Raw genomic sequence first — 21,502 nt, forward strand, 5'->3', positions numbered from 1 at the left:
ATCTCTGCTGGCTGGCACAATATAATTGGCCAAGCTGCATGTGTCGTTATCTGCAACATCACACAGATATGACAGGTTATTCCTTTTTGCATAGCAAGGCTGTGTACACATGACTCAAAGTCAACAAACTGAGTGCAACATTGCTGCTTGTGTTGTCTTTGTTAAAACTGCGATAAAACTTGTTTCCTCCTTGATAATAATGCAATATCTTTTTTTTTTTTTTGTGTATATGAATTGATTTGATGTGTGACAGCAATGTTAGTTGCCTGGCTGTCATGCTAGTGTTCTTTTAAATCAAGTATGCAGATTAGATCTTTTTTTTTTTTTAATGATCTGCATACTTGGCTGGGGGTAAGTGACAGCAAGATCTAGGAAGCCAGCATTTTCATTAGGTCAGCAATACAAGAGCCCATATTTCTCATACAGTAGGTTTATGGTAACTATTTTGATATAAGCACTAGATTTCAGTCGGAATGATGCCATCCATTTATATGGGTTTTTTTTTTTAGTTACTGTTGGGAAGAAAAAGCTCAAAGCAACATGGAATCTCTTCTTTGGCCCTGCTGCTTCAATAATTGGTAGGTTCACATACAAACATACTGACAAATGAGTTATGAACTGTTGTCATAACTCACGGGCTTGGTTTTAAGCACTCTTTGGTGGTACTCGGGTTCTGGGTTCTAGGAGTGAAAAGTTCTGGTTCAGTTTGAAGACTCTAGGAGAGATTGAGCTCCTAGGATGTGGGAGTTCTTTCTGCATCAAACAGGAATGGATGACAGTGCTGGGATTTCAAACTCTCTGATCCCTCTTGGGAAGACTGCGGAGAGTGGACGCCCTGCTCTCTCCAAGGAGCTTGGACCATGCTCCCTGGAAGGAAAGGGTCTGCTGTTTTGAAGATGCTGTGATTGGGTAATTGCACTGCTTGTCTGGCTGCTCTGTAGCAGAGGACTTGGAGACTGGGTCATTCTTAGTCTTTTCTCGGATCTGGGAAGGGATGCCCACTGTGCAGAGAAGGTTAGGCCTAGGTCTGATTCAACCTCCTTGCTCTCAGCTAAATTGCAGCCTGGCAGTTTGTTTAGAAGCTTGATTATGGCTTATGATGGATCTGGGCGCATTATCTTTGACTGCTCATCCTTTTTTTCCCGGGAATACAGAATGCTGACTAGGAATGGTTCTTGGTCATTCTTGAACGCTTCGGCCAGGTCGACATCCACACTCTTATTCTTGGGTAAGGCTTTTAGTATTGGGTTAGATTCCTTATCTCCTTAGGGGAAAAGGTGGTCTGACCCATGACAGTCCCACAAAATGGCTGCACTTCAACATTTTTATTGGCTAACTTCACTCAAAAGGTTTCAAATGTTTATTGGGGGTTTGGTTCCCTCTTTATTCTGTGTTTTTATGGGGTTGTAATACCTACATTTTATATTGTAGCTGGTGAGGTGACATCAAGCCTGAATTATGGCAGCACTGTGTTGGAGACTGAACAAAATAGAAATTAGAGGTATGTATCAAATTTCATTGTATGCTGTAATCTGTGGGACATTTTAAGTGAAATGTGTTTCTAATACAGTACGTAGCTTTTTTTTGTTTTTTTCTACCTAGTGTCCTACTCCTGGATGTGGCGTAGGTCAGATTGACTAAGGTCAAGATTTTTTCTTAGGTTAACTAATTTGTTATATGCATTAGATTTCAGTGGGAATGATGCCATCCTTTTTTTTAATTTATTTTTAGTTACTACTGGGAAGAAAAATCTCAAAGCAACATGGAATCTCTTCTGTGGCCCTGCAGCTTCAATAAATGGTAGGTTCCCATACAAACACTTTGCCAAATGAGTTATGAACTGTAATTATAACTCACGGGCTTGGGTTTAACCACTCATTGGTGGTACCCAGGTTCTGGGATCTAGGAGTGAAAAGTTCTGGTTCAGTTTGAAGTCTCTAGCAGAGATTGAGCTCCTAGGATGTGGATTGAGCCTACCTTGTAATTTGGTATGACAGTGTTGCTTGCCCCGCCCTGTCATACTGGAGAACTTGGTTAGTCTCTTTCATTCACATCAATGTGCTTACCCTGAAGGTTCCCGGTTTCTGGGAGTTCTTTCTGCATCAAATAGAGATGGACGACAGTACTGGGATTTCAAACTCTCTGATCCCTCTTGGGAAGTCTGCAGAGAGTGGACGCCCTGCTCTCTGCAAGGAGCTTGGGCCATGCTCTCTGGAAGGAAAGGGTCTTCTGTTTTGAAGATGCTGTGATTGGGTAACAGGATTGCTTGTCGGGCTGCTCAGTAGCAGAGGGCTTGGACACTGGGTTTTTCCCAGTCCTTTCTCGGATCGGGGAAGGGGGCACACTTCCCAGAGAAGGTTAGGGCTAGGTCTGATTCAGTCTTGTTGCCCTCCGCTTCATTGCGGCCTGGCAGTTGGTTTAGAAGCTTGATTGCGGCTTGTGATAGAGCTGGGCGGATTAGCTTTGACTGCTTATCCTTTTCGTCCCTGGGAATACAGAGGGTTGATTAGGAATGGTCCTTTGGTTGTTTCTTGGTTAGAGTATAGCGCGCAATACTAGAGCTATTGAATGACCCTTTGGCCAGGCTGATTGAGCTCCTAGGATGTGGAATGAGCCACTTGTAAGGACAGTATTGCTTGCCCCGCCCTGTCATACTCGAGAACTTGGCTAGCCTCTTTCACTGACATCCGCACTCTTTTTCTAGGGTAAGGCTTTTAGTATTGGGTTAGATTCCTTTTCTCCTTAGGGGAAAAGGGGTTCTGACATGTGCCAGTCCCACAAAATGGCTGCACTTCAACATTTTTATTGGCTAACTTCACTGAAAATGTTTGGATTGGGGATTTGGTTCCCTGTTTATCCTGTGTGGGTTTTTTTTTAAGGGGTTCAAATACCTACATTTTATATTGTACCTGTTGAGGTGATCATTATATTGTAGCTGGTGAGGTGACCATCAAGCCTGAGCTATTGCGAGACTGAACAAAATAGAAATTAGAGGTGTGTATTAGTTTATTTTATGCTGTAATTTGTGGGACATTTTAAGTGAAATGTGTTTTTAATACAGTACTGAGCTTTTTTTTTTCTGCCTAGTGTCCTACTCCTGGATGTGTGGCGTAGAAGGTCAGATTGACTTAACGTCAAGATTCTTTTCTATGGTTATTCATTTGTTATAAGCATTAGATTTCAGTGGGAATGATGCCATCCATTTTATTTACTCTTTTCTGTAATTGCTACTTGGGAAAAAAAAGCTAAAATCAACAGGGAGTCCCATCTGTGGCCCTGCAGCTTTAATGGTAGGTTCCCATACAAACACTGCCAAATGAGTTATGAACTGTAATTGTAACTCACTGGCTTGGTTTAACCACTCATTGGTGGTACCTAGGTTCTGGGGTCTAGGAGTGAAAAGTTCTGGTTCAGTTTGAAGTCTCTAGCAGAGATTGAGCTCCTAGGATGTGGATTGAGCCTACCTTGTAATTTGGTATGACAGTGTTGCTTGCCCCGCCCTGTCATACTGGAGAACTTGGTTAGTCTCTTTCATTCACATCAATGTGCTTACCCTGAAGGTTCCCGGTTTCTGGGAGTTCTTTCTGCATCAAATAGAGGTGGACGACAGTACTGGGATTTCAAACTCTCTGATCCCTCTTGGGAAGTCTGCAGAGAGTGGACGCCCTGCTCTCTGCAAGGAGCTTGGGCCATGCTCTCTGGAAGGAAAGGGTCTTCTGTTTTGAAGATGCTGTGATTGGGTAACAGGATTGCTTGTCGGGCTGCTCAGTAGCAGAGGGCTTGGACACTGGGTTTTTCCCAGTCCTTTCTCGGATCGGGGAAGGGGGCACACTTCCCAGAGAAGGTTAGGGCTAGGTCTGATTCAATCTTGTTGCCCTCCGCTTCATTGCAGCCTGGCAGTTGGTTTAGAAGCTTGATTGCGGCTTGTGATAGAGCTGGGCAGATTAGCTTTGACTGCTTATCCTTTTTGTCCCTGGGAATAGAGAGGGTTGATTAGGAATGGTCCTTTGGTTGTTTCCTGGTTAGAGTATAGGGCGCAATACTAGAGCTATTGAATGACCCTTTGGCCAGGCTGATTGAGCTCCTAGGATGTGGATTGAGCCACTTGTAAGGACAGTGTTCCTTGCCCCGCCCTGTCATACTGGAGAACTTGGCTAGCCTCTTTCACTGACATCCGCACTCTTATTCTTGGGTAAGGCTTTTAGTATTGGGTTAGATTCCTTATCTCCTTAGGGGAAAAGGGGTCTGACACGTGCCAGTCTCACAAAATGGCTGCACTTCAACCTTTTTATTGGCTAACATCACTCAAAAGGTTTGGTTTGGGTTTAGGATTGGGGATTTGGTTCCCTGTGTATCCTGTGTGGGTTTTTTTTTTAAGGGGTTCAAATACCTACATGTTATATTGTACCTGTTGAGGTGATTGTTATATTGTAGCTGGTGAGGTGACCATCAAGCCTGAGCTATAGCAACACTGTTGGAGACTGAACAAAATAGAAATTAGAGGTGTGTATTAGTTTATTTTATGCTGTAATTTGTGGGGCATTTTAAATGAATGTGTTTTTAATACAGTGCTGAGCTTTTTTTTTTCTGCCTAGTGTCCTATTCCTGAATGTGTGGTGTAGAAGGTCAGATTGACTTAACGTCAAGATTCTTTTCTATGGTTATTCATTTGTTATAAGCATTAGATTTCAGTGGGAATGATGCCATCCATTTTATTTACTCTTTTCTGTAATTGCTACTGGGGGAAAAAAAAGCTAAAATCAACAGGGAATCACATCTGTGGCCCTGCAGCTTTAATAAATTGTAGGTTCCCATACAAACACACTGCCAAATGAGTTATGAACTCTAATTGTAACTCGCTGGCTTGGGTTTAACCACTCATTGGTGGTACCTAGATTCTGGGGTCTAGGAGTGAAAAGTTCTGGTTCAGTTTGAAGTCTCTAGCAGAGATTGAGCTCCTAAGATGTGGATTGAGCCTACCTTGTAATTTGGTATGACAGTGTTGCTTGCCCCGCCCTGTCATACTGGAGAACTTGGCTTGCCTCTTTCACTCACATCCGCACTCCTATTCTTGGGTAAGGCTTTTAGTATTGGGTTAGATTCCTTATCTCCTTAAGGGAAAATGGGGTCTGACATGTGCCAGTCCCACAAAATGGCTGCACTTCAACATTTTTATTGGCTAACTTCACTCAAAAAGTTTCAAATGTTTAATAGGGGTTTGGTTCCCTCTTTATTCTGTGTTTTTATGGGGTTCTAATACCTACATTTTATATTGTAGCTGGAGAGGTGACATCAAGCCCGAATTATGGAAGCACTGTGTTGGAGACTGAACAAAATAGAAATTAGAGGTATGAATCAAATTTCATTGTATGCTGTAATCTGTGGGACATTTTTAAGTGAAATGTGTTTCTAATACAATACTGAGCCTTTTTTTTTTTTTTTTTTTTCTTTTTCTTTTTCTTCTACCTTGTGTCCTACAAGCTCCTAGGATGTGGATTGAGCTTACCTTGTAACTTTGGTATGACAGTGTTGCTTGCCCCGCCCTGTCATACTGAAGAACTTGATTAGTCTCTTTCATTCACATCAATGTGCTTACCCTGAAGGTTACCGGTTTCTGGTAGTTCTGTCTGCATCAAATAGGGATGGATGACAGAACTGGAATTTCAAACTCTCTGATCCCTCTTGGGAAGTCTGCAGAGAGTGGACGCCCTGCTCTCTGCAAGGAGCTTGGGACATGCTCTCTGGAAGGAAAGGGTCTGCTGTTTGAAGATGCTGTGATTGGGTAACTGGGCCGCTTGCCAGGCTGCTCTGTAGCAGAGGGCTTGGAAACTGGGTCATTCCCAGTCCTTTCTCTGATCTGGGAAGGGGTGGCCACTTAGAGAAGGGTAGGACTAGGTGTGATTCAATCACGTTGCCCTCAGCTTCATTGCAGCCTGGCTGTTGGTTTAGAAGCTTAATTATGGCTTTATGATAGATCTGGGCGGATAATCTTTGACTGCTCATCCTTTTCTTCCCTGGGAAAACAGAGGGTTGACTAAAAATGGTTCTTGGTTGTTGGTTAGATTATAGGGCACAATACTAGAGCACTTGAACGTTTTGGCTAGGCCGACAATCGCACTCTTATTCCTTGGGTCAGACTTTTGGTATTGGGTTAGATTCCTTCTTGGGGGAAAAAAGGGGGTCTGACCCATGCCAGTCCCACAAAATGGCAACACTTCAACATTTTTATTGGCTAACTTTGCTCAAAGGTTTTTATGTTTATATTGTAGCTGGTGAGGTGACCAAGCCTGAACTATGGAAACACTGTGTTGGAGACTGAACAGAATAGAAATGAGAGGTAGGTATCAAATTTCATTTTATGCTGTAATCTGTGGGACATTTTAAGTGAAATGTGTTGTAATACAGTAGTGAGCTTTATTTCTGCCTGGAGCCCTACCCCTGGATGTGGCGTAGGAGGTCAGATTGACTAAGGGCAAGATTCTTTCTTATGGTAACTATTGTGTTATAACATTTTAGATTTCAGTGGGAATGTTATCCGGTTTTTTTTTGTTGTTTTTTTTTTAGTTACTACTGGGAAGAAAAAGCTCAAAGCAACATGGAGTCTCTTCTGTGGCCCTGCAGCTTCAATCAATGGTAGGTACCCATACAAACACACTGCCAAATAAGTTATGAACTGTTCTCATAACTCACAAGCTTGGGTTTACCACGCGGTGGTGGTACCCAGATTCTGGGGTCTGGTAGTGAAATGTTCTGGTTCAGTTTGAAGTCTCTAGCAGAGATTGAGCTCCTAGGATGTGGATTTGAGGCTACCTGGTAATTTGGTATGACAGTGTCGCTTGCCCCGCCCTGTCATACTGGAGAACTTGGTTAGCCTCTTTGATTCACATCAGTGTGCGTGCCCTGAAGGTCCCCGGTTTCTGGGAGTTCTTTCTTCAATAGGGATGGATGACAGTGCTGGTCTTTCAAACTCTCTGATCCCTCTTGGGAAGTCTGCAGAGAGTGGATGCCCTCGTCTCCGCGTGGAGCTTGGGCCCTACCCTCTGGAAGGAAAGGGTCTGCTGTTTGAAGATGCCTGCCGGGCTGCTCTGTAGCAGAGGGCCTAGAGACTGTCATTCCCAGTCCTTTCTCTGATCGGGGAAGGGTGCCCACTTCCCAGAGAAGGTTAGGGCTAGGTCTGATTGCAGCCCGGCAGTTTGTTCTGAAGCTTGACTATGGCTGAAGATGGACATGGGCGCGACGTATCTGTCTTTGACTGCTCTTCCTTTTCTTCCCTGGGAGTACAGAGTGTTGATTAGGAATGGTTCTTGGTCGTTTCTTGGTTAGAGTATAGGGCACGATACTAGAGCCACTAAACACTTTGGCCAGGCCGACATCCGCACTCTTATTCTTGGGTCAGGCTTTTGGTATTGGGTTAGATTCCTTATCTCTTTAGGGAGAAAAGGGTCTGACACGTGCCAGTCCCACAAAATGGCAACACTTCAAAAGAGAGTGGATGCCCTGCTCTCTGCAAGGAGCTTGGGCCCTGCTCTCTGGAGGAGGGAAAGGATCTGCTGTTTGAAGATGCTTGCCGGGCTGCTCTGTAGCACAGGGCCTGGAGACTGTGTCAGTCCCAGTCCTTTCTCTGATCGGGGAAGGGTGCCCACTTCCCGGAGAAGGTTAGGACTAGGTCTGATCGCAGCCCGGCAGTTGGTTCAGAAGCTTGACTATGGCTAATGATGAACGTGGGCGAAGCATCTGACTGTTCATCCTGTGTTTTGTTACGGGGTTCTAATACCTATGTTTTATATTGTAGCTGGTGAGGTGACCATCAAGCCTGAACTATGGAAACACTGTGTTGGAGACTGATCAGAATAGAAATTAGAGGTATGTATCAAATTTCATTTTATGCTGTAATCTGTGGAACATTTTTTTTTGAGAAATGTATTACGATACAGTGTGTGTCAAGCTCAAATACCAAATTCTTATATTGGGATATTTTGATTAACATTCCTGAAGACGTTACAGTAAATGCAAGGGTCATGAAAGTTTACAAACCTCTCATCTGGTTTTTCCTCTTTACATGTATAACACTACTAAAAAGCTAGTGTCTGTCCTTTTACTAATTGAAGCAGTTCCTCATACTAGCTGGGTTACAACAGGTCTTTATGGCTTAAGCAGGAAAGGTTGCTGCAATTTTTTCCCTAACTGATTGCCCTGCATCACAGCACACTAATGTGTATCAATATGTATTGCTACAGCAGCCTAACATTAAGTCAGTCATTCTATGCATGAAGGTAAGAAATCTCCTGTGTGTATCAGCCTGCACCCCCCCCCCCCCCCCCCCACCTCCAACACTTACCTTAGCCTCCACTCGATCCAGCGATGTCCATGAGAGCTCCTGTTCTCTGGGAACTCTCACTCCTGATTGGCTAAGGTAGCAGCGGTAGCCACTGTCCTCCACTGCCATCAATCACAGCCAGTGAGCCAATCAGGAGAGGAAGGAGACAGGCCAAGCCACAGCTCTGTATGTGAATGGACATGCAGATCTTTGGCTTTGGAGGGCACCTGCTGGGGTGCCTCCATTGCAAGCTGCTTGCTGTGGGGGCACTCATCAGGAGGGAAGGGCCAGTAGCATTGGCAGGGGACCCAAGAAGAAGAGTATCTGGGCTGTTTTTTGTTTTTTTTTAAACAAGACTTTAGTATCACTGTTCAGACTGTAGGGTTATGGCACCACCTCTAGGAGTGCACAGGACTCTTAAGCTGGAAAAACAAAGCCCTGCTAGAGGCCACACCACCATCTGCTATAGGCAGCTCAATTCAAATCAGTTGTAAATTCAAAGTAGTTGTATAGCATAGTTGTCAACTTAATTATAACTTTAATGTGAACATTGATATTTTAGCATATTGGTGACAATGTAATGAGAGGTTGACAGCAATCTATTGTAAGTTGGTGAAGGTGACAGTGGTCTGATTCTGTGTTCATCAAGGCTCAGCCATCCCTGAAACAAAACAAGGAAATGGGAAGACTTGGAGGGGGTACACATAGCACACCCTCAAGGTGGGTGGGGGGGGAGATAACATCTTTGCAGTTATAGCGGGTACCACTCTCAGGATAGTTCACCTCACATTGAAGTGGGGCTGTCAGCAATGGGGGCACACTGATAAGAAACCAGAAAAAATGTTCTGCCCAAACTGTTTTCTGTAAGATGGCTCACTAGCCATCCAACTCCTGGTTATGGCTGTTGCAGCCAATCACTGCTTGAAGCTAGGGTCTGTTAGGCTTATTGGTTAAACTGTGGTGACTAAGATTTACTATAAAACATAAAAATGCTGCGCTACATTCAAACCAATTAAGTGAATGTGGGATCCAACATCTCAAATCAAAAATGTGACAACAATGATAACAATATAAATCTATACGTGCTTACTGATAATCAAAATATCAAAAAAATCACCCAAAAAGATGAGAAACACAAAACTGTATATATACGTATGTGCATGAACACACATACATATAATTAAATCACACGTGCATATTGTGAAGTGAAAAAATAACCATAATAATGATATACGCAAACTCAAAGTCCAAAAATAAAATGTTGTAGGTGAACGAAACAGTAAACGGTGCTTCCAAATAATACTGTTAGTGACCACGGGTGAAAAAAATCGTGCAGGTATCTGGGTGTATATAGATCTTATGAATCCAACCACCTTCTGGATTAGCCTCTCACCTCATCAAAGCACCAAAGCACTCCAAAAAACGCTTTTCAGGATATAATATTCCCACTGTGAAGTGTCCTTGATGAAGTCACGTGACATTGTGACGTAACGCGTCGGCGTAGCGCAGTGACGTATTTCCGGCGTGGCGGCCATCTTGGTACACCTGTGTGTTCAGCTGTACACCCAACAGATATATCCTCATCTGAAAGCATGAGGTTCTAATGTGGACTGGCTGCTACGTAAGTTTGTTTTTATAAGATATTACATGTTCCTATGGTATAATAAATATACTACACTATGGGAGGATTCCTTTTTTTCTCATTCTGAGAGATTGATATTTCAACTTTTCCTGGAGAAGAGCCTAAGTGGGAATATTATATCCTGAAAAGCGTTTTTTGGAGTGCTTTGGTGCCTGGAGGATCTGTGAGAGGGATCCATTACTGCTCTTTGATCCGCAAGGGTCGAAGGGATGAGGTGAGAGGCTAATCCAGAAGGTGGTTGGATTCATAAGATCTATATACACCCAGATACCTGCACGATTTTTTTCACCCGTGGTCACTAACAGTATTATTTGGAAGCACCGTTTACTGTTTCGTTCACCTACAACATTTTATTTTTGGACTTTGAGTTTGCGTATATCATTATTATGGTTATTTTTTCACTTCACAATATGCACGTGTGATTTAATTATATGTATGTGTGTTCATGCACATACGTGTATATATACAGTTTTGTGTTTCTCATCTTTTTGGGTGATTTTTTTGATATTTTGATTATCAGTAAGCACGTATAGATTTATATTGTTATCATTATTGTCACATTTTTGATTTGAGATGTTGGATCCCACATTCACTTAATTGGTTTGAATGTAGCGCAGCATTTTTATGTTTTATATTCACTTGATCACTGGTATATGATTTAATGCTAGCAGCTCCTTTGGGGTTTATACATTTATTTTGGTTTAATAATTTTAAACACATACTTGGAGCGCAGGAGGGTTACACCACTATTACTAAGATTTACTGTATGTAATTCATCCTGTAGCCCAGCTACAGTTTAAAAAAAAATTAAATGTTAACCTTGCTAAAAAACAGGAACTTGAAGGCCCAACAGTAAGCTAGGTCCTTACTCCTAGACAGCAGGCAAAAAACTGATCTGCTCATAGCAGATGGGGAAGGGGTAGGGGCGTTTGGCCACTAGCAGGGGCCGTCTTAGGCTAACTTTTCTCTGCTTAGTGTCTTACTCCTGAATTAGGTGCAATAACACGAAGGTCAAGCTTCTTTGCTGGAATGTCTTTCACAGTGTTCAGTGCGCAATGCATGAAAAGGGTTTTTAATGCAAATAAAGTAATATCTTTTTGGTTAGATTTAATATCTTCCTTCATTACGAGTAAGCATAAGAAAACCATGGAGGCTTCCATTATGGGTTTCCCCTTCTGGAAATTTCAGTTGCCCAGCTGTCATGCGAATACTCTAAACCATAACAAGTATGCAAAGAAACTTGACTTCTGTTCCTGATTTGCCCACTTAGGGGTGGACCTGGAACACATGAAGCCAGGTATTAGGCATAACAGCCAGTGAAGCATTTTAGGTTAGCAATGAGAGCCTCTATCTCAACGACATGTTTTGATTTTTTTTTTTTAATGTTAACCTCAACTTCAGGTTTTATTATCTGTTTAGTAGTCATGATGCAATTGTGAATTTTGTATCTTTCCATGACTAGTTGGAAGCCATGAGCACTCCAAGCATGAGGAGAAGCCATGAACACTCCAGTCAAGATGGAATCCCATTTCTTGTCATGCAACATTTAGTAGATGGTGGGTACCCACATAAAATGTATTGTCTACCTTACTAAAGGTTTCGCCAGGGTTGTGATCTTTCTAATAACTCTATCATAGCTCTTATATTTTGGGGTTGAAGAGTGGTTCAGTCTGAAGTTTCTAGCAGGCAAATCAGCTCCTGGGTTTTGTCTTTCATGAGCTACGATGGAGCGTGGCAATGCGACACTTCTTCATCACTCGGTTAGCCTTTTAACCCACATTTTGTGCTTACCCTGCATGTTACTTTTTTCTAGGATTTCTTTCTGCTGTGTACAGGGATGTAAGGCAGAGCAGGTATTTCACTCTGAAACCTCTTGAGAAAGTCTATGGAGAGCCCCCCACTCTCTGGAAGTGTAAGGTCTGCTTTTCTAAAAGTCTGAACTTTTCTATTGTGAGCTGTGACAGGGTATCTGAACTGGTCAGCAGGCTGTTCTGTAGCATTTTGGTCTAGACTTATGGCCTATGATAGAAATGGAAGGATTACATTTTGATTACTCATCCTATTCTTCCCTGGGTATACAGAGTGTTGATTTGGAATGGTTCTTGGTGTTTTTTGAGTAGTCAACAAACACTTTGGGCCAGCCCAACATCAGCATTCTTATTCTTGCATCAGACATATTGGTATTGGGTTAGAATCCTTATCCCTTTACGACAGGGGTAGGCAACCTGCGGCTCTCTAGCTGTGGTGGAACTACATTTCCCATGAGGCATTGCAACTTTACAAAACTTATGTATAAGTAGATAATAAAGCGCTGGGAACGTGGAAGTAAAGCAGCTAGCATAAAGGTAACCTTGGGACCCAGATGAGAACATGTAAAATGAGATATGCAGCGCTATTAAAGTTAGTAAGAACAGGCGGAGAATCAGAACATGAATAGCATAATAACTTATATGAAAAAACTCAGTCCATATTGCATGGTGAGATAAAAGTGATAGGTGCAATTGTCCCAATAATCCTTGTTCAAAGATATTCGTGACTCTTGTGATCTCGTGATTGTACAAATAATGCACTAACCAGATAGCGCAAAAGATGCGCATGGAGCAATTAAGACCCGCTCCTGGTGCTCTGGACTTGTGATATTAGGAGGATGTCATCTGCAGGTTGGCCACCAGATGTCATCAATCCAGGTATAATGGTAAGTCATCCACCAGACAGATCATCAGCGGGGGAGGGGGTGATCACACATCATTCCCAAATAAACGTAACCTTCAAAAGCGGGCTCCCATGCAATAGATGAGACCCAGAGAAGCCTCTGATAGTGTAATATGTTTTTAATAAGCAAAACTTGCGGTACGTACAATTAGAGGATAAACTTACATCCAAAACAGAGTCTGGCCACCAGGGTGTCAGTCGGGATAGCCTTGTGGTATGGATACACAGGTCAGGGGCACCTCCCTAACGCGTTTCGTGTGAATAACACTTCCTCAGAGGGAGTGTGCCCATGGTAAATGATTGTGCTTATATAGAGAGGTAATTGGCGCGCATTTGTGCAATCCTGCGTCGCCGATTCCGGTTCGCGCATGCGCACTAGTGACTTAGTGGCCATTTTCCCAGTGATTTGAGTACATAGACGGAAATCGGACTTTCGCGCATGCGCAGTGAGCGCTCGCGGCCATTTTCCAAGAGTTCATAAATAGGGAGGGCATTCGCGCATGCGCAGTGAGCGTTCGCGGATGCCATTTTGTTGGTGCCACAGTGTATACATACCAGAAAACCTCCTTAGCAGACGCCCAGCATCAGGAGCATCGAGGATTCTCTTAACTTACTTTACAATCAGCTCACAATGCTTTTTATTAAGGGTGAGCTTAGGACATAAGAGACATCAAATATAGAAATAAAAGTGTATATATAAAAAACTATAAACATAGTCTCATGGAGATTTTATGGATAGTGACATCTTGTGGATGGTTAGGGAATTCCTCCAACATGCCACTCAACCAATATCACTCCATGGTAAATAGGAGTAATAATCCGCTGGCATTAATGTGTGATATTCATGTAATGAAATGGTCTACACAACATTGCCAGAAAATCTATTCTTAATGAAATCTAAAATTGGATTTGATATCTAATCAGAACAATCCATAGCAGATAAATAGGTTAATACTGGTCAGTACTATGAACCATATGAGATTAACGTTTCACATCTCCCCAAACGAATGGGTGCAGATAATTGAATATATTCATATGATAAAACAACCTTATATAAATATATTCATATGATAAAACAACCTTATATAAAGCTAAAAAGGTAGGAAAAAATAACCTCATTAAAATTCGAATAAATAAAAGTAAAGGTCCATATGAAAATGAACATAAAAATCATGAAAGAAAAAATGTATTAAAGACTGGTAGCAATCCAAAAAGCCTGTCCCCTACTACGATAGTTCGCGTATGAACTATCGACTGGTATAGTGATCAAATGAATAGAACCACCCATAAAGAACGCCTTGATAATAATAAATTAGCTGGTATTGATGAAGCAGTTTACATCTAGCTCTACGTTTTAACCCTAACCATCCACAAGATGTCACTATCCATAAAATCTCCATGAGACTATGTTTATAGTTTTTTATATATACACTTTTATTTCTATATTTGATGTCTCTTATGTCCTAAGCTCACCCTTAATAAAAAGCATTGTGAGCTGATTGTAAAGTAAGTTAAGAGAATCCTCGATGCTCCTGATGCTGGGCGTCTGCTAAGGAGGTTTTCTGGTATGTATACACTGTGGCACCAACAAAATGGCATCCGCGAATGCTCACTGCGCATGCGCGAATGCCCTCCCTATTTATGAACTCTTGGAAAATGGCCGCGAGCGCTCACTGCGCATGCGCGAAAGTCCGATTTCCGTCTATGTACTCAAATCACTGGGAAAATGGCCACTAAGTCACTAGTGCGCATGCGCGAACCGGAATCGGCGACGCAGGATTGCACAAATGCGCGCCAATTACCTCTCTATATAAGCACAATCATTTACCATGGGCACACTCCCTCTGAGGAAGTGTTTTTCATACGAAACGCGTTAGGGAGGTGCCCCTGACCTGTGTATCCATACCACAAGGCTATCCCGACTGACACCCTGGTGGCCAGACTCTGTTTTGGATGTAAGTTTATCCTCTAATTGTACGTACCGCAAGTTTTGCTTATTAAAAACATATTACACTATCAGAGGCTTCTCTGGGTCTCATCTATTGCATGGGAGCCCGCTTTTGAAGGTTACGTTTATTTGGGAATGATGTGTGATCACCCCCTCCCCCGCTGATGATCTGTCTGGTGGATGACTTACCATTATACCTGGATTGATGACATCTGGTGGCCAACCTGCAGATGACATCCTCCTAATATCACAAGTCCAGAGCACCAGGAGCGGGTCTTAATTGCTCCATGCGCATCTTTTGCGCTATCTGGTTAGTGCATTATTTGTACAATCACGAGATCACAAGAGTCACGAATATCTTTGAACAAGGATTATTGGGACAATTGCACCTATCACTTTTATCTCACCATGCAATATGGACTGAGTTTTTTCATATAAGTTATTATGCTATTCATGTTCTGATTCTCCGCCTGTTCTTACTAACTTTAATAGCGCTGCATATCTCATTTTACAACTTTACAAAACTGACAGTTACAGCTATGACTTGCAGAGGCATGATGGAACTTGTAGTCCTGCAACAGCTGGAGAGCCTCAGGTTGCCTACCCCTGCCTTAGGGGAAAAGGTCTGAAATGTGCAACTCCCACTTCGCACAAATAGGTTTACATTTAATCCCAATACAAAAACTTACTAGTCATTAATGTCCACCTATAGCAATGTCCAGTAAACCCTATACAAACACATTGGTTTAACTGTTAAGCTCCACTAAGGCAGTTTAACGGATTGCACGTTTCAATAATTTGCTGCAGAAATTCGAATCACTTAATGATAAATGTTAGCTTTATCAGTATGCCTATAAAATTTTGTTCTAGGAACACTTTAGCCCCATTATGGCAGTTTGAGGATATGTAGACTATTCCCTAAATCATTGAAGCCCACTCCAGCATTGTTTGTATACAATGCCAGTAATTACCCTGTGGTGGTCTTTTTATGTCCACACTAGAAAGAAAAATGTCCTGTTGGTCCCAACAGAACATCTCCGCTCAGTTAGGCCCTTGAGCAGTTATTAAAGAGAATCAATAATATTAATTGAATATTGTTTGATATAAAACTATGGAAATTTTTACCGTTAGTGCTTCAAGAAAGCAGTTCATGGTTTTAAAATGTCTTTCTGATATGTCTATTACAGTGGAGTTGTTTTTAACTTGTTTCAAAAGTTGTTACTGGGCATAAATGTACATTTACATGCAAGAAGATTCAGCATGCTGTTCCATTATTTATTTTTCTTTATGCTAACAAAAGCACTGCAGTTGAATAAACTAGGCTTTTTAAAATTATTTTTTTTTGCAAATGCTATGTTTAAACGCTTCCGTGCCACCCTATAGCAGAAATACAGCTACAGGGCAGCACAGGTGCTCAAAATCATGTGTGTGTATATATTGCGTGATTTCGCAGTTCCGGGTAGGGGCACGTGCGCTCTACCTGTGCTGCCATTCACGGCCTCGGCTGTCTAGGCTCCCTGCTGGTGATTCCCCGCTGGCACCCGGCGACCTCCGAGGATTTCCAACGGGGGAGAGACCTGTGTGTCAGCTCCTGCACAGTGCTTTGTGTGGCTCTGCACAGCAGAGCCATACAACGCAGTGTGCTTATATTGTAAAGCACATAGTAAAACAGTAGACAGTTAACCCTTTGCCCCACATGTTAACTACTTCCTGCCCAGTGCCATTAGTACAGTGTCAGTGCTTTTTATTAGCACTGATCACTGTATTTGTGTCAGAGGAGGTTGGTGACACCAAGCCAGTTCCTCCTAGTGTCAGAATGCCTACTGCAGTCATTACTAGTATAAAAAAAAAAAAAAAAAAAAAAATTCCAGTGTGTGTATATATACTGCCATTTGTAAACAGTATATAACTTTCACGTAAACCAATTATTTAATTTTTTAAAATTTATTACAGGTACTTATATAATGCTGTCAATTTACCTAGTTCTTTACACACGCACGCACACACGTCCCTAACCCTCAAGGGGTGTACAATCTAAGGTAATTACATGTATTGGTTTTGTTTTTTCAATAGTCGGGTTTTTTAATGGCGTAAAAAATAAAAAACACAGAAGCGATCAAATACCACCAAAAGAGAGTTGTAAATTTCATTTGGGTACAGCGTTGCATGACTGCGCAATTGTCAGTTAAAGTAACGCAGCATTGTATCACAAAAAATGGCCTGGTCGGGAAGGGGTTAAATCCTCTGGAAGGCAAAAGGTTAAAAATGCGTTTTAACCTACATCTGGTGTAAAGGAGCCCTTAAAGTGATTGTTATGAGAAGTACAGGGGCTGCCTTTGCTGAAGTCTCCTTTTTCAGAAGCTTTGGCTGTCTGCTGATGCCTTGGCCTCAATGCTTTCAGTGTCTAACCTTGGGAATGAGGACGTAAGGAAGTGAGACATTTTACAGCAGGCGCTTGTTCACAGACTAACTTTACAGAAAGAATTTTTTTTTTTAGCAGTGAGCCTCAATTTTATGACATGTTTAATTTTGTATTTGTAACTCCAACCTTATGTTTTATTATCTCTTATGTAGACATGTTGCCATTATAAATTTGATCTCTTCCACGACTGAAAGCCATGATCACCTCACGCAAGGTGAGGAGCCGTGAACACTCCAAGCAAGATGGAAGCCCTTTTCTTGTCCTGCAGCAGTAGTAGATGGTGGGTACCCACATAAAACTCATTAAGGATGATAGCTCATAGTTTAGCTTGGCTTGCTATGTTTCACCAGAGTTATGAGCTTTTATCATAACTCTATCATAACTTAGATTTTGGGGTGTAAGAGAGAAGTTTTTGTTCAGTCGGAAATCTCTAGCGAAGAAATGAGCTCCTGGTTTGTGGGACTAGTCTTTCGTGAGTTTTGATGGAGCAGGGCGGGGCATGCGACACTGCTTCATCAGACAGTTGCCTCGTTAACCCACACTTTGTGCTTACCCTGAAGGTTACCGGTTTCTAGGAGTTCTTTCTACGTGTACAGGGATGGATGGCAGAGCTGAGATTTTGATCTGAAACCTCTTGGAGAAAGTTTACGGAGAGTTTTTGTAACTCTACCATAACTTGGTTAACTCCACCATAACTTGGTTAACTCCACCATAACTTGGTTAACTCCACCATAACTTGGTTAACTCCACCATAACTTGGTTAACTCCACCATAACTTGGTTAACTCCACCATAACTTGGTTAACTCCACCATAACTTGGTTAACTCCACCATAACTTGGTTAACTCCACCATAACTTGGTTAACTCCACCATAACTTGGTTAACTCTACCATAACTTAGTTAACTCTACCATAACTTAGATTTTGGGGTGTAAGAGAAGTTTTTGTTCAGTCGGAAATCTCTAGCGGAGAAATGAGCTTCTGGTTTGTGGGACTAGTCTTTCGTAAGTTTTGATGGAGCAGGGCAGGGCATGCGACACTGCTTCATCAGACAGTTGCCTCGTTAACCCACACTTTGTGCTTACCCTGAAGGTTACCGGTTTCTAGGAGTTCTTTCTACGTGTACAGGGATGGATGGCAGAGCTGAGATTTTGATCTGAAACCTCTTGGAGAAAGTTTACGGAGAGTTTTTGTAACTCTACCATAACTTGGTTAACTCCACCATAACTTGGTTAACTCCACCATAACTTGGTTAACTCCACCATAACTTGGTTAACTCCACCATAACTTGGTTAACTCCACCATAACTTGGTTAACTCCACCATAACTTGGTTAACTCCACCATAACTTGGTTAACTCCACCATAACTTGGTTAACTCCACCATAACTTGGTTAACTCCACCATAACTTGGTTAACTCCACCATAACTTGGTTAACTCTACCATAACTTAGATTTTGGGGTGTAAGAGAAGTTTTTGTTCAGTCGGAAATCTCTAGCGGAGAAATGAGCTTCTGGTTTGTGGGACTAGTCTTTCGTAAGTTTTGATGGAGCAGGGCAGGGCATGCGACACTGCTTTATCAGACTGTTGCCTCGTTAACCCACACTTTGTGCTTACCCTGAAGGTTACCGGTTTCTAGGAGTTCTTTCTACGTGTACAGGGATGGATGGCAGAGCTGAGATTTTGATCTGAAACCTCTTGGGTAAAGTTTACAGAGTTTTTGTAACTCTACCATAACTTGGTTAACTCTCTCATAACTTGGTTAACTCTCTCATAACTTGGTTAACTCTCTCATAACTTGGTTAACTCTCTCATAACTTGGTTAACTCTCTCATAACTTGGTTAACTCTCTCATAACTTGGTTAACTCTCTCATAACTTAGATTTTGGGGTGTAAGAGAAAAGTTCTTGTTCAGTCAGAAATCTCTAGCGGAGAAATGAGCGCCTGGTTTGTGGGACTAGTCTTTCGTGAGTTTTGATGGAGCAGGGCGGGGCATGCGACACTGCTTCATCAGACTGTTGCCTCGTTAACCCACACTTTGTGCTTACCCTGAAGGTTACCGGTTTCTAGGAGTTCTTTCTTCCGCGTACAGGGATGGATGGCAGAGCTGAAATTTTGATCTGAAGCCTCTTGGGACAGATTATGGAGAGTTTTTGTAACTCTCTCATAACTTGGTTAACTATCATATCTTAGATTTTTGGGTGTAAGAGAGTTCTTGTTCAGTCGGAAGTCTTTTCAGTAAAGTCTTTGGGGAGAGACTGGATTGAGTCTTTCCTGAGCCTTAATGGAGCAGGGTGGGGCAATGCCTCTTTAACCCACATTTTGGGGAAAGTCTACAGAGAGCTTTATAACTCTCTTATAACTTAGATTTTAGGTTGTAAGTTCTTGTTCAGTTGGAATGCTTTTTGGGTAAAGTCTACAGGGAGAGATTGGGTTGAGTCTTTCATGAGCTTTAATGGTGCAGGGAAGGGCAATGCCTCTTTAACCCACATTTTGTGCTCGCCCTGCAGGTTACTGGTTTCCAGGAGTTCTTTCTGCCATATGATGGATGGCAAAGTAGGGATTTCTTGGTTAGACATTAGCACAACAGTGGAGTTGATGATATAACTTATTTTAAAAGTTAAATTACTGAGGCTGAAATGCCATTATCGTCCTCTGTGTGTTTTTAATGGTACCACCATTTAATTTCAGATGGCTGGATGAGCAGCAAGGCTAGGTTCTGGCAAGACACTGCTGGTGTGGAAAAATGGTAAGCATCCATATGTAACCTTTTGTAGTACTAATATTTCCAGGAAATCTATGTAAGGGGGACAATGGGATGTAAGTGCAGGGCTTATTACCTTTTTGATCTGTCATTGGACAATGTTTTATATATATATATATATATATATGATGCTCATTACTAGCTTTCTGTAGTTTTTTTATGGGCATCATATAGCTGGAAGCAGAGTGCATACAGACTATTGAAGCACTGAGCCAATATTTTCACTATAGTCTTCATTTCCCTACCGCTTTGGGTATAATTAACCCTTTACACTTTCACTGTCCTTCATAAGTTACTGGAGATGTCCAGGAATTTGATGTTTTGTGTATATTCAGCTCAAATGCTAAATCCTGGAAAGAATAATATTCTGATATCAAGATTTTGATTGGTGGTTTACCTTCTGAAAATAATTGTTTTCATATGGAGCATGTCAAATACCAAAATCTGGTAATAGAAGATTCAAATGGAAGTTGATTTACAGGAGTGACAACTTCATAGAGATGTCACCTAACATTTCTCTTTAAAAAAAAAAAAAAAAAAAATTGAATTTGTAAGTTGGACTTTGTTACTTCTTACCAAGGCTATATTTGCCTATTTTTTTAACACTTATTTCCACTTTTTACATTGTAATTTGAGAAAAACAACCACTTATGTGTTCCCTTTCACACAGCATACCAAAAAAGTTAAATATTTCTCACCTCCTTAGATGTTTCTAAGGTGGCATGGCTGGCTGTAAATTTCTGGAGAGTCTCACAGTAGCTCTGTTCTCACATTCAGCTAGCCCTTTTTAACACAATGCAGGAGAGTGGTTTTGAAATGTTTAAACTCAAATTTGAGTTTGGAATTGATGTTGCATTGTTCCAAAGGCCTCTTCTAAACATTACAAAGCAGGGAGAGCCTGTAGGGATTTTTAATCAAGGAAAAAGTGCTTTTAAAAACATTTAAACCTTATTGGTTGCCTTTCTACGTTATGCTATGTTAATAGCAACATGTAACAAGCATAAAGTTTGGCTACAAAACTGTAAATATACTTTAAAGGGGTAGTAAAGTCCACTTTGTGATTTTTACCGCACTGTTTAGCAAATATTCACTCTTTTGTCAGCCAGTGAATTCACAGGTGCAAGTGCCCTGAAGAAACTGTTTTACTACAGCTTTAAAGACTATGCTTACAAATGTCTAGTCTCTAACCCTATACCTTTCCTCTTTGTAGCTGCTACCTCCATTTCAACATGACTGCTCACCTATACTGGCAGTGTTCGTAGGCAAGCAAAGTCGAGGTGAACTTCGATCATCCCAACAATGTCATATTCATCACTTTGCCTGATTTATCCTTGTAATTTTGTCCTGTCATTGCATTAGGACTTGGCCTTTCTGATCGCTTAAAGGGCCAGCCTCTTAACATTGTAATATGGAACAAAAACCATTGTACATGGCTAAAAAAAATAAATGTTGACTTATTAAACATGAGCAATGTCTTCCCATCTTTTCTTTACTATGTGTATTATCTATGTAACAAGATGGTGGTGAAATACTTTGCTTGTACTTGGATTAACCTGTTCATGAAGATTTTATGCAAATATGCGGCCTCTCTTGACAAGGAGAGGCTGCATATTCGTGTACCTAAATGTAAACAAACCTGTGTTGAGAGCATGTGCCCTGCGTGCTCCTGGCAGTTAACGGCCTCTAATGGAAAGCTTGC

At 41.6% G+C, this 21,502-nt stretch overlaps 2 long non-coding RNA genes across 3 annotated transcripts; both read left to right on the forward strand.

The window, feature by feature from the left end:
* Window positions 1-422: 422 nt before the first annotated feature.
* On the forward strand, window positions 423-11,506 carry LOC149461460 (uncharacterized). Of its 2 annotated transcripts, XR_016312864.1 has the most exons (8): window positions 423-578; window positions 1,432-1,501; window positions 1,732-1,800; window positions 5,279-5,348; window positions 6,270-6,337; window positions 6,565-6,633; window positions 7,793-7,863; window positions 11,422-11,506. It is a non-coding gene; the product is annotated as an uncharacterized LOC149461460 (long non-coding RNA). The 2 variants fall into 2 exon arrangements; XR_016312865.1 differs by lacking the exons at window positions 423-578; window positions 1,432-1,501 and adding an exon at window positions 1,540-1,642.
* A 5,686-nt stretch (window positions 11,507-17,192) lies between these two features.
* On the forward strand, window positions 17,193-21,270 carry LOC149461461 (uncharacterized). Its single transcript, XR_016312866.1, has 3 exons — window positions 17,193-17,321; window positions 19,731-19,788; window positions 21,014-21,270. It is a non-coding gene; the product is annotated as an uncharacterized LOC149461461 (long non-coding RNA).
* The last annotated feature ends 232 nt before the right edge of the window (window positions 21,271-21,502 follow it).

The sequence above is a fragment of the Staurois parvus genome, unplaced genomic scaffold (genome assembly GCF_062004578.1).
Source record: "Staurois parvus isolate SC_StPar_1 unplaced genomic scaffold, SC_StPar_1.0 ptg000202l, whole genome shotgun sequence".
NCBI lineage: Eukaryota > Metazoa > Chordata > Amphibia > Anura > Ranidae > Staurois > Staurois parvus.